At 47.5% G+C, this 8,502-nt stretch overlaps 1 long non-coding RNA gene across 1 annotated transcript; it reads left to right on the plus strand.

Moving 5' to 3' along the window:
- Positions 1-347: 347 nt before the first annotated feature.
- LOC117353664 lies at positions 348-7,963 on the plus strand. The gene is made up of 3 exons (XR_004537997.1): positions 348-397; positions 7,557-7,634; positions 7,773-7,963. It is a non-coding gene; the product is annotated as an uncharacterized LOC117353664 (long non-coding RNA).
- The last annotated feature ends 539 nt before the right edge of the window (positions 7,964-8,502 follow it).

Here is an 8,502-nt window from a genome sequence, read left to right on the forward strand (position 1 = left end):
TCTCACTATGCTCACTTTTTCATTGGCACTTGTTTGTGCTCAGTGTTTGGTGTTAGTTTTCGTTTTTCCCACCAGGCTGAGTAAGATGAGTGTTTCTGTGATGTGTGCTTTTTCTGTGTGTATTATAACCTCTTTTTTCTTTTTATCTGAAATAGGCTTTTGTCTTTTCTTGCTGCTTGCATCAGTATTTGTTCTTCATTATAGCCATTTTTTACATACTTAGGTGAGTGTAAAGATGCATGTTTGTTTTGTGATGTGTGGTTTTCCTGTGTGTTATTCTAACTCTTTCCTTGGGTTTTGGATTTTTTTTTATTTTTTTACTAGAAATAGCCATGGAGGGGAACAATCCACAGGAAGCCATGTCAAATAGTTCTGGGCAGATGAAAAAAAACAACAGGTGACTAAATCAGAGCTAACATGTGCAATACGCTTTTTAGAGGCAGAAAATAAACTGCTGACAAGGAAAATCTGTGAGGAGTTCTCCCGACTATATCTCCTCTCACACTCATGCATCTCTACTGCCCCCCAAAAATAAAATATGAACACATCGGCAGAAGTCATTTTGCTGGGAGTGAGAAAGTGCAGTTTAAAGCAGATTGAACATTGGTGGCATGATACTTGTGAGGCAGTCAAAGACAAAACTGCAGACATCAGCAAAACATGTGTGTGTGGGAGGGAAGCAGAGGGCTCCCTGTGACATACAGCTCATACCTCTGAAAATGCTGGTAAGCACTAGTGTTGCCCAATTCAGGAAAAAAAATTTTCTATTCGATTCAGCCTATTGAATCAATTTGTCGATTCGATTTTCCTGCCCAATTGGGTGGTTTTTTCCAAACATCCTGGTGGGTTTATTTTATAGCCTCTTCACCCCCTTTGCCCTCTCCTACCCACACTGGTCCTGTGGTGTAAACAAAATAAACAAACAAAAAATACTTTTCCTCTCTCTATTAAATCCTAGCTCACGTTTTCGGTCCAACACCAGCTCTGGAAGGATACACATTTCAAATCTGACATATTGTAATCACAAAACAGAAAATAAAATTATTTTTCCTACCTTTTGTTGTCTGGTCATTTTTCAAATCTTGTTGGTCCCATGTTGGTCTGGTTGTCTTCTGATCAGGCTCTCCTTCTTTCTTCTTTCTCCGTGCTAACCATCCATCTTCCATCGCTGTCCTCCCCTTCTGTTTCCCTTTCCTTCCCCGGAGGTCTGGCATCTTTCCTTTTTTCATTTCCATCCCCGCGCAGTTGCAGCGATGGACCCCACCATCCACCATCTCTCCTTTCCTCATCTACCCTTTCATCCAGCATCTCTCTTCTGTGTCCCTATTCTCCTCTCCAGTACTGTCTCCCTTGTGTCCCTGTTCCTATGCTCCCTCCATGCCAAGCATCTTATCTCTCCCCATATCCAGCTTCTTCCTTACCTCCTGTATCCCCTTCCCCAGGTACAGGCTTTCTCCTACTATCTCTCCTGCCATCCTGCACCCTGCCCACCTACTTTGGAACAGTACCTGTCCCTCTTGTACCCTTCTCCTTGTGGTCTTGCATTTCTCTCTCCCTCTCCCTCTCTCCCCCTTAGTCCAGCACCTCTCCTCTGCTTTCCTCCCCCTCTTTTTGGTTTGGTCTCTTTCTTCCCTTCACTTCACCCCAGGTCTGGCATCTCCCCTTCCCTCTCTTACTCCTTCCTCCTCCTCCCTCTGCACAGGCCTGCCTCCCCACCGCCAAAGGAACTCTTCCTCCTCCTCCCTCTGCACAGTCCTGCCTCCCTGCCCTGAAGGCCTGCTCCCCGCCGCAGAAGGCCTGCTCCCCCCATGAAGGCACTTTCTCTCTTCCTCCCCGCCGCGAAGCCCTGCTCCCCCCCCCCTGCCACGAAGGTACTCTTTTCCTTCTCTCCGCCGCGAACGAACACCTGCTCTCCCCGCAGCTTGCACCTTCCCCGCTCTTACCTCCTTAATGCTAATAGGGCAGCCTGCAGCAGTGGCGTACCTAGGGTATGTGGCACCCGGAGCCCATAATTTTTTGACACCCCCCCATGTAAAAAAATATTTTTTGTAATAACCATGAAACTGAATAAATGGTCATAATAGAAACAGGCAGTGAAAATTTTCTTTTATTGAACCTCATATATGTAACCATTATTCCAAACATACCATAACATAACATAAATTATGTCTGAATTATGACATCAGAAGTACATATGGAGTAGTTGCAGGTGATGCTTGGGACAGTTCTGATTGTGTTAGTTCGGTTTTATGTGTTTTTTGAATAGAAGGGTTTTTATTTCTTTTTTGAAGGTTTTGTAGTTTGTGGTCGAGGTCAATAGGTTGTAGAGTTGGGGGTCGAGTGTTGCAGCTCGAATGGCTAGGAGGTTGTCGAACAGTTTTTTTCTTTTGACGTTTTTGGTTGGAGGGTGTGTGAATGGTGCGTGAGTTCTCCTATGTCTGGTTGAGGTGGATTGAATTATTTAGCTGAATAAATTAGTTACCCCCACCATTCCACACACATTAATTCTCTTCCATTTTTGTTCCCATTATAAAAAACACTGATAAGTTCTCAGAAAAAAAATACATTAAAATAAGAAGTGAAAACAAAGGCCCCTACAGATGAGAACATAACATAAGAATAGCCTAACTGGGTCAGACCAATGGTCCATCATGCTCAGTAACCCATTCTCATGGAAGCCAATCCAGGTCACTAGTACCTGGTCAAAACCCAAAGAGTAGCAACATTCCATGATACCGATCCAGGGCAAGCAGATGTTTCCCCCATGTCTTAATAACAGACTATGGACTTTTCCTCCAGGAATTTGTCCAAACCTTTCTTAAAACCAGCTACGCTATCTGCTTTTACCATAACTTCTGGCCACTTCATTTTTAAGCTGAGATCTTTCCTTTCAAACAGAGACCTTGCTAGATGTCAAATACAGCACAAGGTAACTTCACACGGACTTAGCTGTGCAGGAAATGTGAATCTCCTTATACACCCACCATATAGTGCAAAAATGTGCAAAGGTCTGGTTTTTTCTTTCGATCACTACATAGACTAATGCCACACAAGCAGTGCTGTTACAAACATATTCTGTAGGTCAGTGCTAAGGTTAACAAAGTTTCCTTCCTTGGACCAGAAGGAGATATTGACAAACCACTGGAAGAGATCCCAAAACAACTACCCAGGAACAACACCCAAAGACCCACTCAGTGTGTGAACCAGTTGAGTGGAGTGGAATAACTGGGAGGTGGAAATGGGCCTGGAGTTTGCTCAGCAGAATTTCCCAGATCACCTCTTCCTCTCAACACATTGACACGCTGCCGCCACCACCACCAGGAACACCTCACCGGGTAGGCCAGCAATGCTATAAATTTTATAAAACACATTATTATATTTTCTTATAAAGCACATATTTTAACTGAACTCTCTGACATCCTCAGCCTTTCCATTCACAAAAATAGAAGGAAGAAAAGTTCCCATTTCCTGCTGTCTCATGTTCCCGGCCTATACAATATTTTTCTTCTGCAGAGTGCAGACCCTTCAAAAATCTGACCAAATCCTCATTTCACTTGCATTATAAAGTACTGAGGATGCCATCTCTCCCCAATCCCAGGTCCTAAAGTCTAAGACAGTAGCGCAAACTAGTGCTGCCAGATTCAGGAAAAAAAATTTCGATTCGATTCAGCCTATTGAATTGGTATATCAATTCGATTTTCCTGCCCAATTGGGTGTTTTTTTCAAACATCCTGGTGGGTTTATTTTATAGCTTTTTCATCCCCCTTTGGCTTCTAATCACACTGGCGCTGTGGTGTAAATAAAATAAAGAAACAAAGAGGACTTTTCCTCTCTCTGTTAAATCCTAGCTCACGTTTGCGGTCTAACACCAGCTCTGGCAGGATACACATTTCAAATCTGACATATTGTAATCACAAAACAGAAAATAAAATTAGTTTTCTACCTTTTTGTTGTTTGGTTATTTTTCAAATCTTGTTGGTCCAAGGCTCTGGTTGTCTTCTGATAACTTGCTTGCCAGGGTCTCCTTCTTTCTTCTTTCTCCGTGCTAACCATCCATCTGCCATTTCTCCCCTTCCGTTTCCCTTTCCTCCCCCGGATGTCTGGCATCTTTCCTTTTTTTGTCTCCCTCCACAGATCCACCTTTTCTTAACTACCCTTTCATCCAGCAGCTCTCCCTCCTTCCCCACCACCCCAGGGTCCACCATCTCTCCCTTTCTTTTCCCAACTACCCTCCTAACCAGTATCTCTATCCCCCAACCCTCCACACCATTCCTTGTGTCCAACTTCTCTCCCTTTCTGTTCCTTCCCTCCCTAAAACCCATGTCCATCATCTCTCTCTCTCTCCTCTATTTTCAGACCCATTATTTCTTCCCACCCAAAGTCCGGCATATGCACGCCTCTTTGAACCCAGGGCCCCCCTCCCCTGAAGGCCTGTCCCCCCCATAAAGGTCTGCATCCCACCCCTGAAGGCCTGTCCCCCCCTTGAAGGCCTGCCTGCCTGCTCCCCTTGAAGGCCTACCCCCCTGAAGGCCTGTCCCCCCCCCTTGAAGGCCTGCACTCCCCCTGAAGGCATGCACCCCCCGAAGGCCTGTCCCCTCCCTTGAAGGCCTGCCTGCCTGTTCCCCTTGAAGGCCTGCCCCTCCTGAAGGCCTGTCTCCCCCTTGTAGGCCTGCACCCCCCCCGAAAGCCTGCACCTCCCCAAAAGGCCTGCATCCCCCCCGAAGGCCTACACCCCCCTCGAAGGCCTGCCCCCCCTTAAAGGCCTGCCTGCCTGTTCCCCTTGAAGGCCTGCCCCCCCTGAAGGCCTGTCCCCCCCCTTGAAGGCCTGCCCCCCCGAAGGCCTACACCCCCCTCAAAGGCCTACACCCCCCCTTGAAGGCCTGCACCCCCCCCTGAAGGCCTACACCCCCTCGAAGGCCTGTCCCCCCCTTGAAGGCCTGCCTGCCTGTCCCCCCTTGAAGGCCTGTGCCCTCCCTGGAAGGCCTGTCCCCCCCTAATGCCTGCCCCCCCCGACGGCCTGTCCCCCCCCGAAGGCCTGCCTGTCCCCCTTGAAGGCCTGTCCCCCCCCGAAGGCTTGCCTGCCTGTTCTCCATGAAGGCCTGTCCCCCTGAAGGCCTGTCTCTCCCCCTCCACAAGGTCTGCCTGCCAGCCCCACCCTGAAGGCCTGCTGCCCCCCCCCCACTTCCTCGAAGGACCGCTCGGCCCCCACCACCACCATCACGAAGCACTGCTTATTCCCCCGGCCTCCCCGCTTCATTTCCCTGGGGAAACAGCCTGCAGCAAGATCGCGCAATGCCAGCGATCTTTGCTTTCTTCAGCTGTTTCCTCCGCCGCGTTCCCGCCCCTCCCTGATGGGTGTCGCGATCTTGCTGCAGGCTGTTTCCAGACGCGACACCCGGCGCAGATGGGGGGGAATCGGACCAGACCGGGAGCACCCCCTCAGGGCTTGGCACCTGGGGCAGACTGCCCCCCACACCCCCCTTGGTACACCACTGGCCTGCAAGCTAGCTGGTGTTATAGCGATCCCTGCAGCTGCCCTTGGTCCTCAGCGGCACGTTCTTTTTGCCGCGATCCTGCCCCTGCTCTGACATCAGGGACAGGATCGCGGCAGAGAAAACGTGCCACTGAGGACCACGGGCAGCTGCAGGGATCACTATAACACCAGTGAGCCTGCAGGCTGCCCTATTAGCCTAAAGGAGGTAAGAGCGGGGAAGCTGGGGGAGGCAAGAGTGGGCAAGCTGGTGGAGGCCTTTCTGACTGACCCTCCCCCCTCAAGCAGGAGCAGCAGCAGACGGCCAGCAAGAGGCAGCGCTGCAGCTCCTGCTTTAGGAAGGCACAGGGGAAGGCTCGGCCATTGAATCGGGAGGCCGATTTTTAAAAAAATTGAATCGATTCACCTGATTCGAATCGGTGAATCGGGCAGCACTAGTAAGCACTCTCTAGGAATAAGTAAAAGCTGGTTTGGTTCATGGTGCCAGAAAATGGTGAGCTGGTTGTGTGAAATAGCTGTCAATGTAATCTATTTGAAGGAACTTTTATTAAACATAAAAACATGATGGCAGATAAATGGCCCATCTAGTCTGCCCATCCGCAGTAACCATTATCTCTTTCTCTCTCCGAGAGATCCCACGTGCCTATCTCAGGCCCTCTTGAATTCAGACACAGTCTCTGTCTCCACCACCAACTCTGGGAGACTGTTCCATGCATCTTTCACCCTTTCTGTAAAAAAGTATTTCCTTAGATTACTCCAGAGCCTTAACTTCATTCTATGCCCTCTCATTGTAGAGTTTCCTTTCAAATGAAAGAGACTTGACTCATGCACATTTACATCACTTAGGTATTTAAACGTCTCTATCATATCTCCCCTCTCTCACCTTTCCTCCAAGATCTTTAAGTCTGTTCCCATATGCCTTATGATGAAGACCATGCACCATTTTAGTAGCCTTCCTCTGGACTGACTCCATCCTATTTATATCTTTTTGAAGGTGCGGCCTCCAGAATTGTACACAATATTCTAAATGAGGTCTCACCAAAGTCTTATACAGGGGCATCAGTACCTCCTTTTTCCTACTGACCATACCTCTCCCTACGCACCCTAGCATCCTTCTAGCTTTCGCTATCACCTTTTCAACCTGTTTGGCCACCTTAAGATCATAACATACAGTCACACCCAAGTCCCACTCTTCTGTCGTGCATATAAGTTCTTCACCCCCTAAACTGTACTGTTCCCTTGGGTTTTTGCATTTCTTAGCATTAAATTTTAGCTGCCAGATTTCAGACCATTCTTCAAGCTTCGCCAGGTCTTTCTTCATGTTATTCACACCATCCAGCATATTGGTAGGGTTGTGCCCAGAGGAGGGCCTTCAAGTTCGAGAGCACTGGTCATTGAAAAAGAAGAAGAGTCCAAGGAAGTACCCCCAGCTGTCTCCACAAAGATGTCCCCCAACTGTCCTCCCCCCTTAGGTTGATGAGCCAGTGATACTCATATTAATATGAGCGTTACCAGCTTAGAGCTCTCATGCCATCCTATCCAGTGAGGAAACCACTGAGACAGTGCCTGGTGTGCTTGCAGCAACAGACTTTCATCAAGTGCTTCGCAAACATGTATGACAGGCAAACACAGATAAGTTGTTGAAGTGGTCGTGCCATGAAATGACCTTGTCTGGCATGCAATGTGGACGCAGATGAAAGAAAAGAAATGCAGAATGACCTGTGTCACATTGTGTGAAGATTTGTAGACATCCTGTGTCAAAGGTACCACCCAACAGCTAACGCTATTACCTCGTACAGGTAAATCATGTTTCCGTTTCCTCTCAATCCCTTTCCTTTTGCTATTTGTCACATACCTGCAGCATTCCACCTCTACTCTCCTAGGCATCCCAGGGGCCACCTGCAATGTTCTTTCTTTCTTCGCAGGCACTGATTCTATACTATCATAGAGGATGCCCTGTGTGCATGGTAAATTGTGGTCTCAATTTTCTCCAATATACAGTACATCACCCCTCTGATGAGAAACACATGCTTTTGATTATTTTTTTTCTATTCTTTCTACACAGGTGTCTGAGATACAACCCCTGCTCACCCTTTCCACTCCCCCCTATTCATGCTCTAGTCCCAAACTCCAGAGTTGCTTGGTAAGTCTTGTCTCGTATTCCCCCTCTTCCTGCCTCCTGCTGTGGTATTTTATGGCGTGTTGTTACATGCATTGTAAACATACCATTCCCAAATGCGTTTCTTCACAAATGATGCCTTTTCTTTCCTTGTATCCACAGGCTGGCCTGACACCTTCACACACAATTGAGTGAAGTATTGTTTTCCTGCAAAGTCCTGGGAACCAGCCACTGTGTCATCATTTATGTATTGGGATTTATTAACTGCTGTTTCATGAAGGGATTCACCCAAAGCAATTTACAATACATTGAATAGTAATCAAGTACTCTTAAGTATTTTCCTTATTTGTCCTGACAGGCTCACAATCTGTGGTTGTTCAATCTGTTAAATTATATACATTAAATTATCTAAACATGTTCTGTACATTTGATACTTCAAAGCGTGAGACAGGTACGTGGGATCTCTTGGGGAGAAGAGGAGATACTGGATACTGCGAATGGGCAGACTATGGGCCATTTGGCCTTTATCTGCCATCATGTTTCTATATTTCTATGAAATTAATCATCCTTTGTATTTCTTGTTTAAAACCTTTTATTGGTCTCCAAAGAGGGAAAAGGGGGATTGTTTTATCTCACAAATAAAAAAGGTTTTTCATGCATTACAGCTATATACAGTGAGGGAAGAAGGGAGAGAGGGGGAGACCATGAAAGGGAGGAGGACTAGGGGGCCAATGGTTAGGGAGGAGATACAGCATAAGCGCCATGACAGACACTCTCTCTTGCCTTGCCGATCCTCCCCCACACCAGTGAAAATTGGCAGGAAGGATGCCCATTCCCTCCTGCCTTGCCGCTCCCCCCCATGTGAAAAAAAATTGGCAGGAAGGATGCTCAC

Source organism: Geotrypetes seraphini, chromosome 2 (assembly GCF_902459505.1).
Source record: "Geotrypetes seraphini chromosome 2, aGeoSer1.1, whole genome shotgun sequence".
In the NCBI taxonomy this organism is placed as follows: Eukaryota; Metazoa; Chordata; class Amphibia; order Gymnophiona; family Dermophiidae; genus Geotrypetes; species Geotrypetes seraphini.